Genomic DNA, 23156 nt, shown 5'->3' on the forward strand with positions numbered 1-23156 from the left:
TGCAACCAAAGTTATGAATAGATAAGATCAAGGAGATTCTTGGTAAGACTAGATCAACATTTAACACCCAAGAGGAGATTGACAATGTTAGTGAATGATGAGTCGCAATTTGTTCAAGATGAGATTGAAGTTATATTGAAGAAGTTTTTGGGACTAGAGGAACCAAAAAAAGAATAAGTGCATGAAGTAGAAGATGAATCAAAACTAAAGGATCCATATATCACTCATATAGATAAGAGATGAAATATTGGAGGTGTAAAGGTCACAATTGATGATATTCCTATCCTAAATGTTCTCAATGGACAAATGGATGTACTATAAGTGACAAGAAATGAGGAAGTAATGGTTGAGGATGCCACAATGAATGCATCTAATAGTGAGGAACAATAGGCATTGGTAGTTAATGTTATAGATGGAGACCAACATAAGCATGAACAAGTACACATTAATGATGTATAGAATCAAGGAGAGGTGGATATGCAAGAGCAAGTAGAGATAGGTACTACATAAGGAGCAGGGAACCATAGTATAGACCTTAACCCACATATAAAGAGTAGGAAATAGTAGTGCGAACCTTAACTTCTTTCAAGAAAAGTGTTGATGAAGAGCATAAATATGACTTATCAATTATTCAAGGGTCTATTGATGTTAATACTTTGAGCCCAAATGAGGTGATGGAGATTTCCACACCCATGCAATTTAAAGCAAAGAAGTAGAAGATGAAGCCACAAAAGAACGATGCCCAAGTAATCCAATTAGCCAGAGATTTGTTGTTAGATTTGATGCCAAAGGTTGATTGTGATGAGTATGCAACACCAATTACACAATTAGGCAAATTAGTGACTATTGCAAGTGAACAAATGCAAAGTTTGGAGGATGCAACCATGTATAAAGTCCAAAAGGACTATAAGTATAAAAGGTCATACAAATTGGTTCAGTCCATTGCATTAGACAGAGTCCCTTTGACAGTGATTATGAACCAGGTTAAGGAGGCATTGTAGGAAGGTGGTAATTACTTACCACTGTATGTGAATTTTTAAAAAAATTTGTTTAAGATCTTGAGAAGAAGAGAACAAACACACTAGAAGAATTGAAGAAGCTAATAGTTGGTTTTGATCGAGTAAGCCACTTAGCTATAAATTTTGGTGTGCCAGTAGGAATAGTTAATCAAAACATGAAGACTTATAAGAATGAGCAAGAGAAGAGGATTGCAACATGGTTAGAGTTGCAGAGAAACCTAATTCCCAAGATGGACTTATTGCAAAAAGGTATAAAGGAAGAAAAGGTAGTACTTCCTTTACTAGATATGTGTATGGTTGATGCTTTAGAAGAGTTATCGTATTTGGTAAGAGGTCAGATAGTTATAATAAAAAGTCAATTAAAGAATTGGGAGAATGACCTTCAGGTCTTGAAGTCAATTCCGTAGATGTTTTCAAGAGAATCTAAGTGCTTATTGGTAATCAATTGACACTTTGTCACTTTTTACATACCTTTCTCATTTTTTGTCAAAGGTGGAGCAGATAGTAGTGGTCCCATAATTTTTTTTTGTAGGAGATTCAAAGGGGAGTTATGGAGTCATTTTGATATTTCATAGTAAATTCAGATTTGTCATGTTTAGATACTTATCCAAAATTTCATTAAGTGTTACTATCAATACCAATGATGAAGTTTGGAGAGGTTATTGGAATTAGATAAATTGGATCATCATTGTAGTGTTATCTCTGTTGGAAATAAAGTAATTTGGAGTTGATCGTTGGCCATATCAATAGAAGAATGGATCAAATGGTTAGAATTGTTAAGTACTTAGTGCACCAATGATTTGAGAGCCAATCATAGTATTTATGATGTGAAATGAGGAGTTTAATGTTTCAGAGTATGCAATTGATATGTAAGTATCATCAAAGTCATACCAGTCTATGTTTTGAATCACATTAGTCAGAGTGAAGTGCATACAACGATTTGATGAGTTTAATCCGTGACAACAATTAGAATTATACAACCAAATTTTTTTATGTTGAACCAAAACTCCATTTGAGTCAAAGTCAAAGGTTGATTTATTTTATTGATGAATTATTTTGGGCCATCATCTAGGCACATAAATTGATGGATTGACACTCATGAAATTCGAATTTCTTGCAGAACTAACTGATGGTAATACGTTTTGGAGTCTTTCCATTAACTTAAAACAAGTATAAATGGAGATGTAAGATTGAGTTGCAGTATTGTTGAGAAGTGTTGTGGTGGATTGTAATGCATGAAGTTATTATGATAGAAGCATTGAAGTGTTGTGAAAGCAATATAGAGCAAAGCAATTGAGCATAAGTGCATCAAACCTGTCAAGTAGTAGTGTGATATTATTAGGTCCCTTTCACTTGTTGATTCTAATAGATTGGAAAGCTAAATCCCTTAACCGGGTCACTCCTAATAGGGTGAGAAGGATCCTAACATGTCTAAAGATAAAATCCTCTAACAAGGCGACTCTTAGAAGGAGTTTGAAATCCTTTAACCAACTAGATCCTATAAGGTCTTTGTAATAGCTCTTAATTGCTCTATAGATGCCCTTAATGAGGGTTTCCCCTAATAAGGTGAATGTGACACTCCTAATAGGGAAAACTTATTACTATAGTAGTGAGATTTGTGGGCACTAATTCCCACCATGGTTTTTCCATTGGTCCAAGTGTTTTCATGTGAAAACTATTGGTGCTCTCTTGTTGCATGTGTGAATGCTCTATTTACTTTACTTCTATGCTTTAGTTTTCATTGCAAGTTGGATATTGTGGAAGATAATTGTAAAAAGGTTTTAGATATGTGGTTGCAATGATTCACCCCCCTCTTAGTGCCTTATAACATTAACACTTCCTTACCAGTTTCAAGTGAGTGTGGTATGGAAATACATCTCTTTCGTAGCATTAGAATCACCTTGAATTCCTTACACATGTCATGTAATCAAATAAAAAGTCCATGAGTTATGCATTATTGAGGTACTTCCACAACCATGTCACCCTCAGTACTAAAAACACATAATTTCAAATAGCCCAAATGAATGATTTGACATGTCTTGAGTTTTCTAGTCTATTTAATGATAACTTCACATACAATGTACATTAGCCCAACCAATGGTGATGTAAATTGGCTTTGGGCTTCACTTAAGATTTGAAATGACGGAGACAAGATTTACTCTAATAAATTAACCCTCCAAAAATATTTTAAAATCCCTCCATTTTTTGAGAAAGTAACAATCAACTTCAACAATATGTTCGCTATGATGTTTCATTCTTAGATGTAGTTTTTTCCTTAAATGACAAAGGTTTTTCTTAATAACATTCACAATCTTTATAATCTTTGAAGCATGCACCTTACCCTCGACAGTGACATTTATAATAATATATGGGAACCACCTTCCAAATGCAATTACTCAATATCAACTTTCGTGCTAGTTCCACCACTAGTAGTCCCACCTTTGCCTCTACATCATTGTTTGTGTCATCTTCAAGTTTGTTAATGGCCATCACCATAATGTTATGATTGTTCGGGATCTGCATTGATGAACTCGAGGCTTTTCTTAGTGACTCCTCGCTTCCAGGTGATGGTTGTCATCTACACCAGGTATTGATCTCCATCCTTCTCTTTGCTGATGATGTGGTTCTTCTTGCTTCCTCTCCTAAGGGTCTTCGGAGGCTTTTAGATAGACTTGCATCTTTTTGTGATATGAGACAACTGGTTGTGAACCTTGAGAAGACTCGGGTTATGGTCTTCAACGGTTTGAAGACTTCAGATCTCCATTTTCACTTCTAGGGTCGAGAAGTTGAGATTACATCATCTTACACATACCTCGGGGTTAAGTTTTCTGGATCTTGTTTTAGCTTGAGATCAACTATTCAGCCTCAAATCAGCAAAGGGTTGGGTTTTCTTGCCATGCTCGAGAGAAAGTGCTTCAGACACCACTTTCAAGATACATCGTCTAAGCTATCCCTCCTGGATTCCTTAGTAAGACCCATAGTGCTCTATGGTTCGGTGGTTTGGGGTCCTCTTTTAGACTCGGATTGGGCCATGATCGAGCGTACCCAGATTATGTTCCTCCGTTGGATTATCAGATGTCACGGTTCTACCCCCCACAGTATTATTTTGGCAGAGTTCGGTGCTCACCCATTCAGACTTGCAGCCAATTTTGACTTGATCTAGTTTCTCCACCGTCTTCGTGGCTTTGTTGACTCCAAGGAAGGTCAACACAGATACCCTTATTTAGCCTACTGCTCCTCAGTTGCTATTGCTGACGTCGATCCTACCACTAGAGCCCGCGGTTGGTATGGTTAGGCTACTATCCTACTGAGTTCAGTGGGGATCGACATTGATCATCTTCCTCCCTACCAGTTCTCATTGGATGCCCTTGCTCATCTACTCCCTTCTCGGCAGGAGTTGAACGGGCATGTCAGACTTGACATTTATAGGAAGTATATCACACAGACCTGGGTGGATCCTCCAAGGGGACTACGTCCAAGGATGGCTTTCTACGTTGAGCACTTCTTAGTTATCTGAGATGGGATTATCGTACACCTTGAGTACTTACGTAGATATTGGACTCACGCCCTGCATATCTCCCTTGGCTCCTTTAGGGTGGGCTTGCACAAACTCCGAATTCAGGTTGCACAAACTCCGAATTCAGGTCGATCACCATATTGCTAGAGAGGATCGGGTGTGTACACTTTGTACCTTAGCAGAGGCAAAATCTGAGATTCATTTTCTTTTCAGATGCCCCATATACTATGAGATTAGAGGGAGATTTTAGTGTTTGTTTAGAGATTACAGATCCCTCTCAAATTTTTTCAGGTAGACCGATCAGCGTTGCATTGCACTCTATCTCCGCGAGTCCTTATAGCTTCGTGACCAAACTTTACAGCTTTCATTTCCCAGGAGTCAGACCCAGGCACATCGTATTACGACCACCTTCTCACCCTTAACTCCAGCTCGGGGTGTGAAGCGACCGTACAGTTTCCCTAACATGGGCTGTTCCAGATCGGTGAGACCCTGCAGGGGACCTTTTTGCCAGCGACACTCCTCTCGTGGCACTCAGCTTCATCACAGGGCTTCTGGTAGCCACACAAATCAGTCACTGTTGGACTTTTTCCTCGTGAAGACAGATACCTAATCTTTTTCGTGATGTTTCCTGCTTTCTTCTTCTTTTGTTGTGCTTGTTCTTTCTTTTTTGGACACCGTTTGGTGCTCCGTTTGTCTGCTTTTTCCTCGTTGTAAGCTTCTAGTCCCATAGACCCACGTTGTGGTCTTTTGTTGGACATTAATAAATTTATCTTATCTTATCTTATCTTGCCATAGACAATTCCCTTGGGCCTATGATTTCCTTTTAATGCATCATTAAAGTTGGTTATGACCCATATCCTATCTTATCTATTTTGTCCCATTGGATCCTTGATCTCACATTCTTACTTGGATTAACCCTTAAAGGCCTATCGATGGGCTATTTCAAATCTATTTTTATCAACAAAACTTAAAGTAGTATTTTCTTTCTTTCGGTTTTACAGTTTCAAACAATAACATTTTTTATAAAAGTTTCTTTTTTTAATTTAACTAGAAAACCCTCAATTTAAAATTATTTTTTATTGTAACATATTTTTACAAATTATTCCAATGTTGGCCCTAGGTAGAAATGGATCTTGTTGGAAAATATGCCATCCTTGGATAAAAAAGGGGGAGTGATTTGTACAGATTATGAAACAAAAATTGCTTCAGTGAAGCATTAATTGATTGAAGTATCACATGTCAAAATGCCATGCACATAAGTAAATTTGCACACATTGGAAACTTTTAAAGTTGTGCATGTGTACAAAATCAACTAGAGATACTAAGATGAAACTTTGGTACCATTTAAACAAGGTTGAAGCCAACATTGTGGTGGTTACAAATAATAAGATGAAACATTTACACCTTTTAAAGAAGATTGAAGCCATCATTGTGGAGGTTACAAATAATAAGCTCAAATCAATTACAACATCATATAATATTTTTTCTTAATGGGATCATGAAATTAGAAAACAATGACATAACCTCAACATCCCTCCTCAGTATGGTCTAGGTGGAAAAAAATCAGCCTCAGATAGACAAAACTTTCAATGGATGCTTCCACAATCAAATTGGTATAAATTAATCTTCGATGAGGCTTCCCATGGATATCTTGGAGAAGTTGATAATGGCTATATAGTCCATAACTAGGAAAATATCATGACAAAAGTGCCAAACCTATTGGAAACATCACCAATAACTCTTTGGAACTCAAAGCCCTTTTTGAAGGTTTAAGATTGTGTCATAAAATAGAAATTAAAAACTTAGAAATTGAAGGTGACCCTTGGATGATAATTAATGCTTTGAGAACTAGTTCTACTCCCAATTGGGTCTTAAACTCTACATTTCAAAGGATTAAGGAAACAACAATGTTCTTCAACAATAGTAGCATTAAACATATCTCTTGAGAAGGTAACAAGCATATAAATTAGCTAACATAGGCGTTGAAGCTTCTTATATATACAAATTTATAAAATCCCTCACTTAATCATCCTAACCTACTCCATTAGTGCAATAGTCCCACTAAATTTACACTTATATAGCTAAAACTCTTAATAAATTAAAACTCTATTATGTTCTTTTTTCTAAATAAGTTTTTTATTATAAATTAAGTTCCTCGAATTAGGGCACATTATTATAAAGTTTTTAATCTCAGTTTCTAACATCTTGATCTAGCTGGCTATAAATTTTTTGGAGATGTATTGTTCAGGAAGATAACAAGAAGGCACATAAGCAAATATCCAAGCTATTATGAAATTTGGAACATGAACTTTCAAATCTAGATCACATTTATGCGATGAGCGTATGTCAACGGGGATGCCCTTTCTGATTAAAAAAATGTAATAAAGGGAATGCCCTAATTTTCTTTGTAAAATGAGGAATGCCTCATTACTTTTACTCGTATCTAATATTAAGGACAAAACCATAGGTTTTTCTTGCCTCCATTCTTTTCCTCTAGGACCAACATTGAATGGAGGAAGATGTAAATATTAAAAAAGTAAAAATAAGGGCTTTTGCCATTTATTTATATAAAAATACCAACTGGAGAAATTTGAGCAACATAAAAGACTTAAAAAGAGAGAATAAATGGCAACCATTCATTAAGATTCTTCTTTATTGATTTTTTGGGATCTTTCGGTAAATACAATGATAGAGCTACTGTTGGGCCTAGAGTTTGTGGATCTAAATTATATTCCTATACTATATCAAACACTACTTGAAATTCTCAACCATTACTTGAGAGCATGGGTTGGACAAAAAGACGAACCTAATGCAACAATGAGTGCAATAAAAGACTTATAGTTTTATTGTATGAGCTATTTCATGGAACTAGTCAATTAATAATAATTTTAGTTATTAGATATATTGTTTGATTTTATTCTCGCAAGTTTTTTTAATTTAGTGATTTGTAGAATTTGAACAAGAAATTTCATATTAATTCTTTCAGGTCTTATTAGTAAAATATGGTAGATGCTAGTATTGTTTGTGGGAAAAATAATTAAATCCCTTAATGAGGATGGGGTAACACCGCAAATTTTCTTTAAAGATGATTAATGTGAAGGCTACAATTGATAAACGATGTGAGATATGTAAGATGGGTTTTATTGTAATGAAAATTAAGTTGGATATATAAGAAGAACATACCATTTTTTAATTTGTCAATTTCTTTCTTAGGTGAATGGACATTAAAAAATCTATTGAAAGTAATTTATGAAGTAGTGTTTTTACTTTTTTGACTAACAATAGTTACTTTTGCTAGGTTTGAAAAAGAGTCCTATTTGGGGTGGGTGAATAGATTGTTATGCAAATAGTTATCAAATAGTACACCAAATTATGTTGTTGCAAGTAAAATCCTTACAGATAGACACCCATCTTTATTTTGAAACTTGTGGTCTGCTAAATGCATCAATCTCTTATTGGAGGACTTTGGCAAATGCATGTTGTTGTGGCTAGACTTATTATAGATATGTCTCCATCCCTACTTTAAACTTTGTGTTGCTCATTGTGTTGACCTTATAGTCGAGGATTTTGGCAAAATCCATGGATTATAGCATTATGGAACAAGGTAAAAATACTTTGAAATACATGTACACCCATGTTTGAGTCTTCAATTTAATGAGGTAATGAATGGACAAATTTGACCTAGTTAAAATAGTTCACTTTGCAATAAAATTTATAATGTTGCAATCTTACTTTAGTCAGAGATGCTTGAGCCATATTTTTGTCAGGGAAGTACAATTTACATCCAACACTTACCAAAACTTATCCAAGGGTTAGTGTTGTTGACTGAGTTTTGAATGAGCATAGCTTTTGGTATTCAGTTAAGGATATTGAGAAGGCAAGGTCATTTTTATTTATTTATTTATTATTATTATTTTCATTTCTATTTTTTATGTATTTATGTTGACACTGATTTATGTTAATTTTTAATAATAATTGTAGCTCATAGAGCCTTTCATTTTTCTTCTTTAGGCCATTGAGAGGGAGAAGTTTGGAAATATATATATAAATGAGGGTATGGATGGGGCCAATGAGACCATTATATCCATTTATATTGGGTTAAGGATAAGTATTGTTTCATATGGGACATCTTTGATTAATGATGACACCTTTTATTTTAGAAGCCCTTACTTGTGGCCACCTAATTGGATCTAATGTTCTAGTTTCAATTATTAGTCCTTACCTTATAAAAGGCAGGGAACTAATGTTTTCAATAGACCCCATATTAATTTAATGGAAAAAATATAATGTCAAAACTTAAGGTTTTTACATATATATTTTCAAATTCAATTATTAACATCAAATTTCTATTTTTTTATTTGTCAAGAACCAATTTCCTGGGGTACAAATGTCTTTTTCTTGAATGAAAAAAACCCAAAAAAATCAATAAGAGGTAAGCATGTATTTAATGCTTGTCAATGTCCTACTGTCAAATTTTTGATGCACGTTATTGGCGTTTAAAATTGTCCCTGGTTCTCCACACGTCATTGGATGCATGCCTCATCACCATGCCATACCATACTTGGCAACTTCGTATTGTTCTTAATTCACTTTGAAAGTAAATTGCGGTATAATTGGATTATTGCTCAGAATATACAATTATTTAAAGTGCCCAAGTGGGGAAGAAAGATTATTTATAAGTAAATTTCAAATACTTCCTCCTCGTAAGCACTTTTATATAAAAAAAATTAGATATTAAAATTTAATATATTTAAATTTTAAATTTTTATTGTTCTTTAAATTTTTAATAATACTCGTACTATAATTTATAACTTTATATATTTAATATAAACTTATTTAATAATGTTATTATTAATTTTCTTAAAATATATAGCATGTGTTGGTCAAAAGTATGGTTATTGTCAATGGGCCCTTCTCGTGAAGTTGAATAGCTCACAAAGAGCCCACCAGGGATCAAGTACAAGGCTCCAACACAATAAGGGATGAGGCTGGGATCGGGTTGCCTCACCTTACACTACCCCGTGAGTTTTTCGGGAAAGTGAGACTTTATCTAAAACATTTACACTTTATTCACACCACAATGTTGTGATTTTTGAAGTTAATTTTTAATTTATTATAATAAAAATTATTATGAAGTAAAATTAATTTGATTATATAATTAAAGCTTTTAATTATAAACTTAAAACTAATAATAAAGTAAAAACTTCAACACTTGTTTTAAGTATTTTGTGTTAATGAAAGATTTTACTTTTACAAACTTTATTGTAAATTATAAAAGCTTTTTAAATTTATATAAAATGATTATTAATTGTTAGTAAAAAAAGTTTGGTTATTTGATTAAAATTTAAAAATAATTAAAATATAGAGAAGAATAAATGTTTTAGAAAATTATAGATTAATATTTTATTCTATTTTTTAAAAAGTTAGATCTTAATAAAAGTTCACAAATTACTATTGTATTGTAAGTTGTTGCCTTCAAATATAATATATATTAACAGATATATAAGAATATATTATATTTAGATAGTAAAATCCTATTATACCAAAGGTGTCTTAGTATATAAATTGACATAGAGAAGAAGATGAAGCTTTTTAATATTAGTTCTATAGTGTTTTATTAGTTTTGTCTAAGTTATTTTATTTTCTCTTAATTGATTTTCATTTTTTATATTTCTATTTTTTTCAATATTCTAATTAAATATATCTAATTAAAAAATTAATAAATGTTGTAGTTGACATTTTTTAAAATAAAATTTGAGGCTTTACTAATTAATTAATGTCTTTAAATATTAGCATAATATTCTATTAACTTTGAATGCATTATATTCTATTAATTTTGAATGCAATTGTTCATTTATAATTGGTTAATAAATTTGTTAAAAATTGTACTATCCCATGCATATATTAAAATCTTTGAAGTACATATAAGTAGCATTACAAATTTTAATTAAATTTAATTCAAATTTGCAATAAAATTACAATTTATTAAAAAATTGTGAGCTCAATCTAGTGAAATAGAGCTTAGTCAACTTCATGGTTGCTCCCATTTTTTCAGAAGGCAAAAGACAGGGGCTCTAGCTCACCAAGAGCTCTTGTTTATTCTAGGATCTTTGTGAACATCATAGTATTAAGAGAGAAATAAGTAAATATGGACCATCCTCAATAAAATGTTGTTATTGAGAGGAAGAATAAAACTTGAGTGGAGATAGTGTGGTTCATGATACTATATAACAGTCTTCCTTTGTTGCTATGGGTTGAGTCCATCAATACAATTCATGTTTTGAATACATCTACTACAACTTGTTTGTTGAATATCACTTCAAAGGAAGCGTATGGAAAGATAAGAAACATTTTTTTTCTTCAAATTTTAGAGTATTAGATGTGAAACTTTTTCCCACTTTATAATACTGATATAAGAAAGTTCTACAATCTACATATTTTACCTAGTACAATAATAAAGTAGTAACATGACAAATACTTGAAAGTCTATGTAGATCAAATTAATGAGGAATATAGTATTTGTTAACTAATCTTATATAAAAAACAACCATACCAAAATAAATCATAAACAAACAAAAATAAAATTAAAATAAATATACTTAAATTAAGAAGTTCAATTTTTTTTTACAATTTGTAAACTTGACCTCAAAAACCTCAAACGTATGCAATCCACATATTTAACCTATATGCCAAACAGCATGATGAATCTTTGACCAGAAACATACTAGGCCAACTAATCTTATACAAGAAACAACCAGTTAAAAACAAGCCATAAAAAACAAGAAAAAGTACAAGATGCTCATTTTTCATGAATACAAATGCCTAAGCCTCCAAACGTTTGTGACATCATGCCACTGAAGGGAAGAAACAGTAAACCAGATAAGACCTAACGTGTAATAATAATAAACATAATCACCAAAACTAATGATGAAATAAAGAGAAAAGAGAGACACCCCAAAAGCTTGGATTCGTTTTGTCGAGATTATAAAGCAAATACAATGATAATCACAATTCACCGGCATAACATCCAAATGTTTTAACTGACTTTTGAGTTGTGTACAAACGCGGTTGTAAGGAAAGTTATGAGTAATGATGGGAGCTTGGCCGCGTTATGATTACGTAGCTAATCATGTGCGCTCTTTCTCTTTTCTCTTTTTCTTTTCCATGCATTTTATGCTGCCTTTGAATTAGGGTTACAAAAAAGGTGGATAAGGTAGATTCTTCACGTCGGTCCAACAAATACGTGAAGGAATTTCAACTGCTGCTTGTTCTTAGTCCCCCTTGCACATGGGATTTTTACTGTGAAGAAGAAGCTTGGTCTTTGTTCTAAATGTTTTTTTAAGGGTTTTGATTCTCTTTGGCCTTTTCTAATACATTGCTAAGCCTCATATATATAAGATTCAATTTCTTTGATAGTGTACTTTGTATGCACATGTTTTAGGCTTTTTCCAAGTGGTTGTCTCCTTTTTCACATGTATATGTTGGTGCATGGGATTGTTGCTAGTTGGTAGTTGTGATGTTATGTTGATGTAAGGAATTAGTTGAATTAGTTGTAGTTGTGACCTCATGTTAAGGTAAGTAATTGATGAAATTACTAACATGGCAAGTGCCATTGATAGAAGTATTAGTATTTGTGAAATTGAATCAATTATATATTATGAGTTTTTCATTAGATAACAAATTTTGTTTAATATAAAGTTCTTAGTGGTAAGATTTAGTAATTATTTATTGAGATATTTTTTGGTATAATTTTAGTTTTACAATTTGAGAGGATATTTTGTCAATAAAATTTAATTTGAAAGTGTGATTAAGAGTTGAATTTAAGTTATTTTTATAGACAAATAGAATCAAGGCCAAGCATGTCAATGACTATATATATCCCATTACAACATAGATGTCATATGAGACATTAGAAAAGCAAGTTCAAACATCAATAATTAGTAATGAGAATAATTAGCAAATAAATATTAATGCAAAACATTTAGGGGTTTTAGTCTCAAATTGTGCAAGAAGCTATTATTTCCTCTAATGATTTTCTCAATCCTTCAAGCTCAAGGTTTCAATTGAATCCTTGATTCTAGTGCTTCCCAATTGATACAATAGTAAATTTCCAAAAGCAGTTTTCAACACCAGCTTTTTCTAGAGATTACGATGAAGACGTCATGTGTTTATTCACTTTCTTTTCTCGCTCTATTGGAAGGAAATTATCCATATTATTCTAATGTTAGCTCTCCAAATCAAAGAGAAGAGGAGTTAGTGCAATCTAGAATAAATAATTATTTCAAATATAATATCATGTATGTGATATATTTTTTGACTTAGAACATGTGCTAATCTTGATGACCTCGATAAGAACAGATCTTGATATTGTTACATTTGTGTACATACTTTGTAATGTGCGTAGTAGCAATTTCCATTGGTTTAAATAATTAAAATTAAATTACTAATAGAGTTAGAACCATTTGGTTATATGCCATGTATCACATGTTGGGGAATATGGTTGCTCGTAATGGATATTTCACGTTGTTTCCTCAAAATCTTACTGTTTTTCTATATATTGGGAAGCAGACACTGTTGCTGACATAGTGTCAATGCAATTCATTTTTTATGATCATTTCCTTAACCTCATTAGTAGGTATGCTTCTAAGCCAAATATATGTATCCACTAGATAATTTAGCTAATGAAAGTATATACAAATTATGATATTTTTTCAGATTGAGCTATTGTATGTAGTCAGTTGATATTTTTTCAGATTGAGCTATTGTATGTAGTCAGTTGGTTAGATTCAACTAATGTATTAATATATAAGTGTTCCTAATAGCTTTCATAATGCTAGCAAGACTATAATTGATAAATAAAGAGTATTTTTCAATCTTTCTATTTATTAGGCTTCTCTACTTTAATTTTTCTTAAATTATATATTCTATATGATTTTTTTCCCCTTTATGTTCATATTACTATTTGTTTCAAGTTGCTAATATACAAACCATAAGTGGATATCAATGATATAAGCATCTCTAAACTTTCTCATTAATATGATTTAATGTAATTAATGATATGTATAAGAATATTATAATTCTAAGTCTTTTTGAATATATGATATGTGTTTATAAATAATGTGATGAAATATAAAATTTGATTTCATATCAATATATTAGATAAACAATGTGACATAACATAAAATCTAAAATCTATTTAAGGGAAATAAATAAATGATAAATAATGTTACAACACTTGGATGATGGAAATAAGAATATGCAAGATAGTTTCAAAAGAAATAATAAATCCTAATGGGCAGAAAGAGATTCAAATAGTTTCAAAAGAAATAATAATTCTTCATGTGCATAAAGAGATTTATATGATAGATAAAAATTTAGCAAATTATCAAGAGAATAGCGGGGAAGTGAAGAAGGTTCCATCTCACAAAGTAATGAAAAAGATTATTAAGGTATAAACACAAAAACCTATCATGTTTTATTTGTTTAAATCCAATTCAGTCACTTGGTAGCCTCAAGAGTGATTCTATAGGAGCTAAAGCTTAAACCATGCTGATGATTGGGTTTAATGGGAATAGTTCTAGAAAGAATTTACAAGCCATAGTGTGTCCTAGAGAGGTTGAGGAAAGTTTCAATATTTATGTTTCAAGTACTTATTTAAATCAATAAAAGGTTATATAACATATGCATGATAACTCACTATTTAAAGGAAGAAAATCTTTAAAACTAATGGGATCTCTCAATCTCACTTCATGACATGATATTTTTGAAAACTTGTAACTTGGGATCCTTACATAATGGAAAAGGAGAAATATGATTCATCACCACTTAAAAAGTGTTATAAATGTAGACAAGGACGTATGAAAAATAGTCGAGTTTAGGTCATATAACATAAGAAACTTTATAGCTTGATCCAAATTTATTATGTAAAAAAATTAAACATTATAAAATGTTAAATTGAAAGAATTCCATAACATATACTATTCAAAACTTCATTAACATGGACAAATATTCAATTTTATTGGGGTGGGAATGATAGAGATTTAAGGCGGGAATTTGGCTTAAGGGATTGACAATAGACTTGCAGGGCATGTGAATGTGGATTCTGGTAATGGCAATGCTGGGAATGAAACTCTGGACAAATCCCAGGAGAAGGAAGAAGACAAAGTATTACTGGGATTTGTTTCAAGAAGGCATGGGGATGCTGACTTTTTTTAGATTGATGCTCTATCCTCTATCCTTGCTCCTCAAAGGGATCCACTTCAGAATATCAAAGGGGAGGGCTCTTCATCTGTGGTTAGTTAGGATATCAAGGATTCACATGATCTTGTGTGTAAGGAGGATACAAATGAAGTTGGAGGATGAACGTGGTCTTCTCTTTTTGGAAAAAGACCAGTATGCAAGTCAACCTTTCTCACTGTTACTTCAAAATCATGTTAGGAAAAAGGTGAATTCCAAATTTTTGTTTTGGACCCCATTGTTGATTTCTCTATTTCTTCATTGTATTTAACCGTAGTTGGGAAATTTCTAGGGCCCTGACCAAATGTTGAATTCTTATGCAATATGGTAAAAAAGAAATGGGTCCTTCGGGGTCAAGTTGATATTGCTATAATGTCTAAAGATTTTCTTCTTCTTTTTATTTACTTGTAAGGAGGATCTGAATATGGTATTATGTAGGGGGCCATGGTTTTTTGGCAATAGCTCCCTTGCGATTAAAAAATGGGAACTAAATATGGACTTATCAGATGCTCTCTTTCTCACTACTCATGTGTGGGTAAGACTCCTAGGTCCCCCCCCTGGAGTTTTGGCATGAAGATATTTTTAAAGGGATAGCTAGATCTTTTGGTGAACTTATTGCTATTAATAATATGACTTCCTCAAGGTCTAAACTTATGTCTGCTAGGATCTATGTTAAGGTTTCTCAACTAAAGGATCTACTTAGAAGGTGGAGATTATTTCTAAATTGGGAAAAAAGGATTAAGAGATTATTTTTGAAGATCTCCCTAATACTTGTTTCATCTGCAAGAAGATGAGTCATTGGGCAAAAAATTGTCCATTGAAGCCAAAAAAAAGAAAAAGGTGGCGACAATGGAAAAGAAGACTCCAAAATTGGTATGGAAGCCTAAATTAATAAAACGAGAGTCAATGCCTAAAGAAATAAAAACAAGAGACATTCCTAGCAATCAGGCTAAAGATAATGAGAGAGGGATGCAGGATGTTGATGGAAGCAAGATGATGGAAGTAGAGGAAAATATTTCCTCCATCCCATACGAAAATGACGAAACATGAATGATACAGAACTAGATGGTTATTTATTTGAATATGGATGAGGATCTGGGAAATGATGAAGAGGAAGGGGATTTTGAGGGAGGAAAAATCTAAGAGGAAGAGAAAGGAGATCTAGATGATATTCTGAATAACTATGTTGAGAACTCTCTTGATGGAGGAATTTTTCCATTAGCAGAACCTCTATTTTGTTGGATTTGAGGAAAGCCAACTCCGAAGACGCCCAAGATCACCTGCATGCGAACCTGTCAAAGAGAAACCAAGAAGGGGAAGAGCATGGAGCAAGGGAAAACCCTAAACGGACATGAGAGCAAATTATGCAAACACAATAAGAAATGTATTTACAATATGCAATATGATATATGTTGTTATGAAAATACAATGAGAGAGAGCCCGAATATAAAGAGCTCATGGAAGCTTGTAGAACAAGCTGGAAGGTGGTAGAAGATAAGATTGACAACAAGAAGGGAACAAACTCCCGTGTTGTCAACAACTAACCACTACATGCATTAAATATAAAATATTAAATAAATGCATTTACCTAAGTAAGCTTAAGCAAATAGAATAAATAATTAATTATTAATTATTTACTCTAACACCCCCCTTTAAGTGCAACTTAGGGAAATGCCTTAAGCTCACAAAACTAAGATGAAATGCATAATGGGTCCCGACAACGAGGCCATTTTAGGTACCCAAGTACAATGCAAGAAAATGCAACCTCTGTAAACGGGGAAAGAGAGAAAACCACGTGGGAAAAACCCTCCCCCAAAAAGAGGTAAGAACCTAGTGAAGAACTGAAGAAGTCTCCAACTAGGGAAATTGTCCCCTAAAATAGGAACAAGAAGTGATCATGTAAAGCAACATCACTGAAGCATAAAGAAGCCGCAAGTCTGCCAAAATGTTGATATGAAGAACCTCCATGGAAGAAGAAGGCACAAACCGAGCATGTCTATATGGTAGATGATCCATCTCACCGAAATGCATAGGTAGCCAGCCACTGCAATCGCCTTGTATATAGGATCAACCACTGAATACATAGTTCACACTATCGAACCATCGAACCACAGATGCATTAGAACAACAATATAACCCCCCTTTAATGAAGACGGGGTGTGATGACAGGCAACTGAGAAGGTGGGCCAAAATATCCTACAAACGAACCAAGAACGAGGAGAGAGGAAAAGAGGTACAGACACCGATAAAGACACGGTCTAACTGACTCTGCATGGGGCTAATGTCATGGAAGGGACACTCACTTGAAAAAAGGGAGAATGACTAAAACAGCAAAAAATAATCCCCCCCATGGTGCTTTATGAAAATAGTGCATGTACAACTGACTCAAAACAACGTTCATGACCCCCGGAATGCAAAAGTGACACTTTATCTCAGTGCGAAAAAAAAGTGCTTCAAAATGATAGCTACAATGATCAAAACTGAAAAAGAGCTGCAACGAAGGAAAGTACAGCTAAAAAGAAAGCAAACCATGCTAGGAAAACGATCCTCGAGCCTAAAACAGTCAAAATATCCACCATATAGCTAAAACGCCAAAACTATGATAGAAAGAGCAGAGGCCAAAAACTAAGGAAAAAGACTACATTTCTGAAAAGATGAGAAAACCAGCTTTCCAAAAATATAAATTTTTCCAAAAACGGGCATGGGATGCAAAAGATATGCATGCCGGAGTTAAAAACAGGACTTCGGACTTCAACAGAAAAAATGAGCAATTAAAAAGCATTAAAACCAAAAAATACCTGCACTAAAATCTTTGTCTCAGAACTAGCTTTCCGACGCTTCTTTCGGATCAGAAAAATACCTCCGTATGCAAAAGTTATGGCCAAAAAACCACAAGTAGGTCCAAAAGAGAACTTGAAGGAGAGTGCAAGCAAGGATGATGACACAACGATGACGTCAAAAAAACCATGGATTAAATTTGACGGCTTGGAGGCCGTCGCCGCAATAAGGGGTGCCACGTGGCATAGCCACATGGCAGTACGGATGATGACGTGGCAGGGGCCATGTGGCAATGTGCCACGTGGTAGCCTGCCACGTGTCACGCTTAGAACAGCGCTGACGAGGCGAATCCTCCACGCGGGCGCTGACTGTAAACCCAGCGGAGCGGAGCTGGAGGCGGAGGTCGGCGGGCGGAGGTGGCCGCAGGGGCGGTGAAATGAAGCGGCACCGCCGGAAGGGCGGAGAAGGGGTGGCCGGCCGGCGGCGGCCGGGCTGGGGCTGCCCAGCGGCAGCTCAGCCGGTTGCGGTGGCCGGCGAGCGGTGCACAGGTGGCTGCCCGGCGGTGCGCTGGCGGCAGCCAGTTTTAATTTTTTTAATTTTTTTCGACCCTGCGTCTGTACGATCCGTACGGCAGACCCTGAAGGCTTCAAAAAATCCCCAAAATTTCCCTGTGTCAAAAATCGAAAAGCTTTATATGAATCCTGACTGCAAACGGCCTTCCGGATCCAATGGTGATGTCCATTTGGGCTGAAAGTGCTCCGAAAAAATGCTGATCCTCTGATTTGAAGAAAAAATGCACAAACAAACTAGGGTTTGTGACTTCAAATCACGGCTTCAAAATTCTTCAACGAAGCAGCAGCAAGAAGGCTCTGATACCATGTTGGAGTTGAGGAAAGCCAACTCCGAAGACGCCCAAGATCACCTGCATGCGAACCTGTCAAAGAGAAGCCAAGAAGGGGAAGAGCATGGAGCAAGGGAAAACCCTAAACGGACATGAGAGCAAATTATGCAAACACAATAAGAAATGTATTTACAATATGCAATATGATATATGTTGTTATGAAAATACAATGAGAGAGAGCCCGAATATAAAGAGCTCATGGAAGCTTGTAGAACAAGATGGAAGGTGGTAGAAGATAAGATTGACAACAAGAAGGGAACAAACTCCCATGTTGTCAACAACTAACCACTACATGCATTAAATATAAAATATTAAATAAATGCATTTACCTAAGTAAGCTTAAGCAAATAGAATAAATAATTAATTATTAATTATTTACTCTAACATATTTGAGGAGGTAATCTTGACTGTTCTAGTCTCTGGTTCTCCAAGCATCCATAGGGAACAAAAAGTGGGTAAAGAATAATTTAAACAAAAAATTGGACAAAGGAAGAAAATTGAAAAGAAAGTTCCCCCAACAATCTCATCTTCAGGAGTTGTGACTAGAAGAAGTAAATTGGAGATAGTGTCACCAAAAGTAAAGCTGGATGTTGGATCTCTAGGAAAAATGGGTAGAAAGACTATTAAAAACAAGAGAGAAACAAAAAGCATGCAAAATATAGCTAATGGAAAGAAAGCTACTTTTCTAGATTTTACCCCGAAAATCTAATGAAGACTATATCCTGGAATATAAGGGGGATGAATAGCATCCATAAACTAGATGTAGTTAGGAATTTTGTTCAGGATCACAAGATGGATATCATGGTGATCTAGGAAATGAAAATGGAGAAGGGAAAAACAAAATTTTAAAAATCTTTCAACAATTATGGCCTTTTGGCTAGTAGTTCTGAAGGGTCCTCAGTGTAATCAACTAAAAATGGTCATCTAGACTATGAGCCCCCTTTCTAGCATTTTTTCATAATTTATCTAATGGTTATTTTTGATCAAATCCTCAAAATTTATTTATTCAATTATAACCTATGGTATGACCACTTTATCTCAAGTTCATATTTAATTAAAAGAACATGTCCCCCTTTTAATTAAATAAATTTTTTCACTCATCTCTTATCTTAAGTGTGCACACATAAAGCATTACTCCTATTTTAGAAATAAAAGAAAAGGCATTTTTGTCTGCAAATGAATGCACAATTTTTTATGTGAGAGGAATCTTCTACATTTAAAATAACTTTAATTCTCCTCCACACATTTGAAACCCTCTCAAAAGTCAACCATTAATTGTGATTGGTTGAGGTGCTTGTGCACATGGATCAATCAAGATGTATTCTCCTCCCTTGATTATTCCTCCTTTGCCTCTTAATCTATACCGTCCATTTTTCTTTGAAAGGGAGGGCTCTCTTCTCATTCAAAAAATCTTAGTCTCTCATGCTATTGTTACGTTGTAGGTTTTCTTGGTGATTTTGGAGACTTGGAGCATTCTTGCATTTTTGTATTTTAGCTTAGCTCTTATTCTACTTACATAATGGCATACTTTTTTTTTATCTTAGTTTTATTTATGCTTTAGCTTACTTCTCTTTGTTAGCTTGCATTTCATTTAGAATAGTTGGCATTTGCATTGCATTTTATTCTAGATTCTTGAATATTGGCACTCTTGCCTCTACTCTTTGAATCTCTCATTCTATGGTGCACCTTGCAAGGGTTGCATAGTTTGGTTCATTTGAGAGCCACCATCTCATAGCCTTTGCACGTCATAGATAGAGAGCTATAAGCCAGCTCTTGAGACTCCCTCTTCCGTGGGTTGTCTCAAGAATAATGGTTTATAGAAGTGTGACACTTTTATGCACACATTTTTTGGCGCCCACCATGGGGCTTGAATCAAGTTTCTAGCTCCATTTTCTTTCATTTCTCATTTTTAATTTTTTACAGCAGCATATTGGATCTAATCAAGTGGTTCTATAGAGTTCTCACTTTGGTTTTAAGGCTAACCCATATGCAGATTGGTTTGAAGGCCAAAACCTTAGGTTTTTGAAGATTTGATCATATCTCCTAAAATACTTGGAGTTTGGTCCTGAAATTATTTTTGCAAGTTGACTATGTGTTCGAGATGCCTCAATCCAATATTCAGACCATTTCAACTTGATTTGCATTAGTTATGATTTTAAAAAAAAATAAAAAATCATTTTTGGTCACAAATCAGTGATTTTTTCAAAAAAAATTTACATTTTTAGAATTTTTTTAAAATTCTAATGGGGGTGCTTTCTTTGTATTTTGAATTTTGAGGTCATATTAAGGATCAAAAACTCGATTTGATAAATCTAGTTTGTTTTGACAAAATGGGTCCCCAGGGCACAAATGAAGAGATGAAATGAAGAGATTTTTTTGAATTTCTTGCATTTTTGAAAAGCTCTCTAGTTTTTAGTAATGGTCTCTTCTTTTTATTTCTATTTTTAGATCCAAAATTATAGAAAAGAAGTCCAATCTTTTTGACTAGGTCAAAAGCAAAGAGTAAAAATGAGAGCATTTGTGATTAGCTTGCACTTTCTTTGCATACACTTGGTTGGAAGATAACTTGGATCTTTGAGGCAACTAACCACTTTTTTTTGCATGTCTTACTTGGTTATTATTCCCTAACCTTGGTTGTTTTGTAGGGAGTTTCTCATTTCATTGCTAAAAAGAATGCATGTCAAAGCTTCAAATGCACAAGGGCTACTGATACTTGTTTGTAGGGCTTCTCGATGCTCAAAAACTCGATTTTCTTGCTTTTTATTTCATGCACGACATCTACTATTTGTTCATTTTTTTAGGCACATTAAACTTGCAATTGAGATTCCTTGGTGATAGGAGAGTATGCTCTTCACCCTTGCGGTGAATCAGAAATCTTGACCCACCTTTGGATTTCAAAAGTAAGTGGATAATTGAATCTTCTTGGTGTGTTTGGGGGAAGCAATCAAGGTATGAGAGTATGCTCTTCACCCTTGAGGCGATTCATAAATCTTGACCCTTGAGAGTGGATCCATTTTGTGGTAGCTAGGATCTTTTGGAGGGCCTACTCTTGAACAACCTGAGAGGAATGACCCAAGTGGGGACAAACAAATTACCCAGATCATCCAACCCATTATAAACTCAAGGCTATCAAGGACACAAAACATTGGTAGATGTAGTGTTTGTCTTTTCTTAGTGTGATTGCTTATGGGATTTTGACCATAACGAAATCACTAGGCAAGAACGCTTAAGGTGCTCTTGCGATCATGAAGTTTGTTACCCACTGTAAGGTGGGTTGTCCCTTAATTGGGTGCAAGAGGAAAATTACAAATGGAAGCCCTTTCTAAACACCCTAAGTTAGTATCTACCCTATTTTTCTACTCAAATTTTTGGTGCAAGGATTGATCCTAGTGGACTACTCAGATCACCCCAAGATTTACACAAACTATATGTGTTCCCTTGGTTGTGCTTATGGCACTTCCATGACAAAGCCAATATCTCATGTGAGAAACCACTTGGTGTGAGGTGAAGGAGCATCAAGTGTAGGCCAAGTTGTTGAGTAATGAACCATGACTTTTAGGTAGATATTGCTTGATGTGTTCTCAAATGTGCTAGACCTGTGGAAATCTTTTGAACATACACATGATGATAGTTCTAGGGCTTTCTTTTAAGACCTTACATATGCTTGTATCATGCAAGGTTGTTTTGTCCCTTGCTTGATTGTTTGAAAACTACTCCATGTGTCACTATCTTGCTTGGAAAGAAATTGCTTTTGAACATCAAACTTGCTATGCTATCAACTATTGTCAAACTCTATCAACCAAGTCAAAGCATCAAGTCTTAACATTTTTCTTATGTCACTTGCTAAGGGGAGTCTCATCATTTGATTTTTCTTTTCTATGTCTCTAGTGCTTGAACATGCTTAAAGTGACTTTTTGATCTTAGTGCTCTTGGTTTTTCTATCTTCATGGGCTAGGTCTGCTTGCTAGTTAGATTTTTGCTGAAATGGTTACCTTGATTTCTTGACTACACTCATATGTTGGAAAAGTTGTTCACTTGTCACCCCGCTTGCTCTATCTACTTGGCTATTTGGCTTCTTGCCTAGATCTTGACTTGAGTCACTAGTGTTGTAAGCTTCTTGGATACTTTCTTGACAAGTCACTTTACTCTATCTTTACTATTTTGGCAAGTGAATACTCTACCTCTCTAGTTTGGACATCAAGTTATCTTGTGTCACCTTCTTAGCTTCCTCTAGTCTCCTTCATGCTTGATTATCTATCTACCACTATGGCATTCAAACCTTGTGCTACCAAACCTCAACCAAAGCTAGATGATCATGATATCCTCCATGCCACTAAAGAGTTTCAAGATCTATACACTCAATACAAAGAATTAGAAGAGACAAATGATCTTTCTTACCTTCATTTCTCTAAACGTATGATAGAAATGAAGTTTGAACTTGAGAAAAGATTAGAGGAGAAGATTTCATTCTTAAATGAATCTCCCTTAAGACCTTTACATACATATGATTCATCTTCTTCAAGGTCTACATATTCTACTCCAAGACATCAAATGTCTTCATCTTCTAGATCCAAAGACCTCCTTAGAGAGAAAGAAAGTGGTACCTCCTTTGAGCCTATTCCAAGCTATCATGATAGACCTATCTTTGACCAAGACAATGATGAAGACATGGATGCATACCATTCACTTGAGAAATAACAAAAGG

The sequence above is a fragment of the Cupressus sempervirens genome, chromosome 1, assembly GCF_028749045.1.
Source record: "Cupressus sempervirens isolate cs-2001-9-10 chromosome 1, ASM2874904v1, whole genome shotgun sequence".
NCBI classification, from domain to species: domain Eukaryota; kingdom Viridiplantae; phylum Streptophyta; class Pinopsida; order Cupressales; family Cupressaceae; genus Cupressus; species Cupressus sempervirens.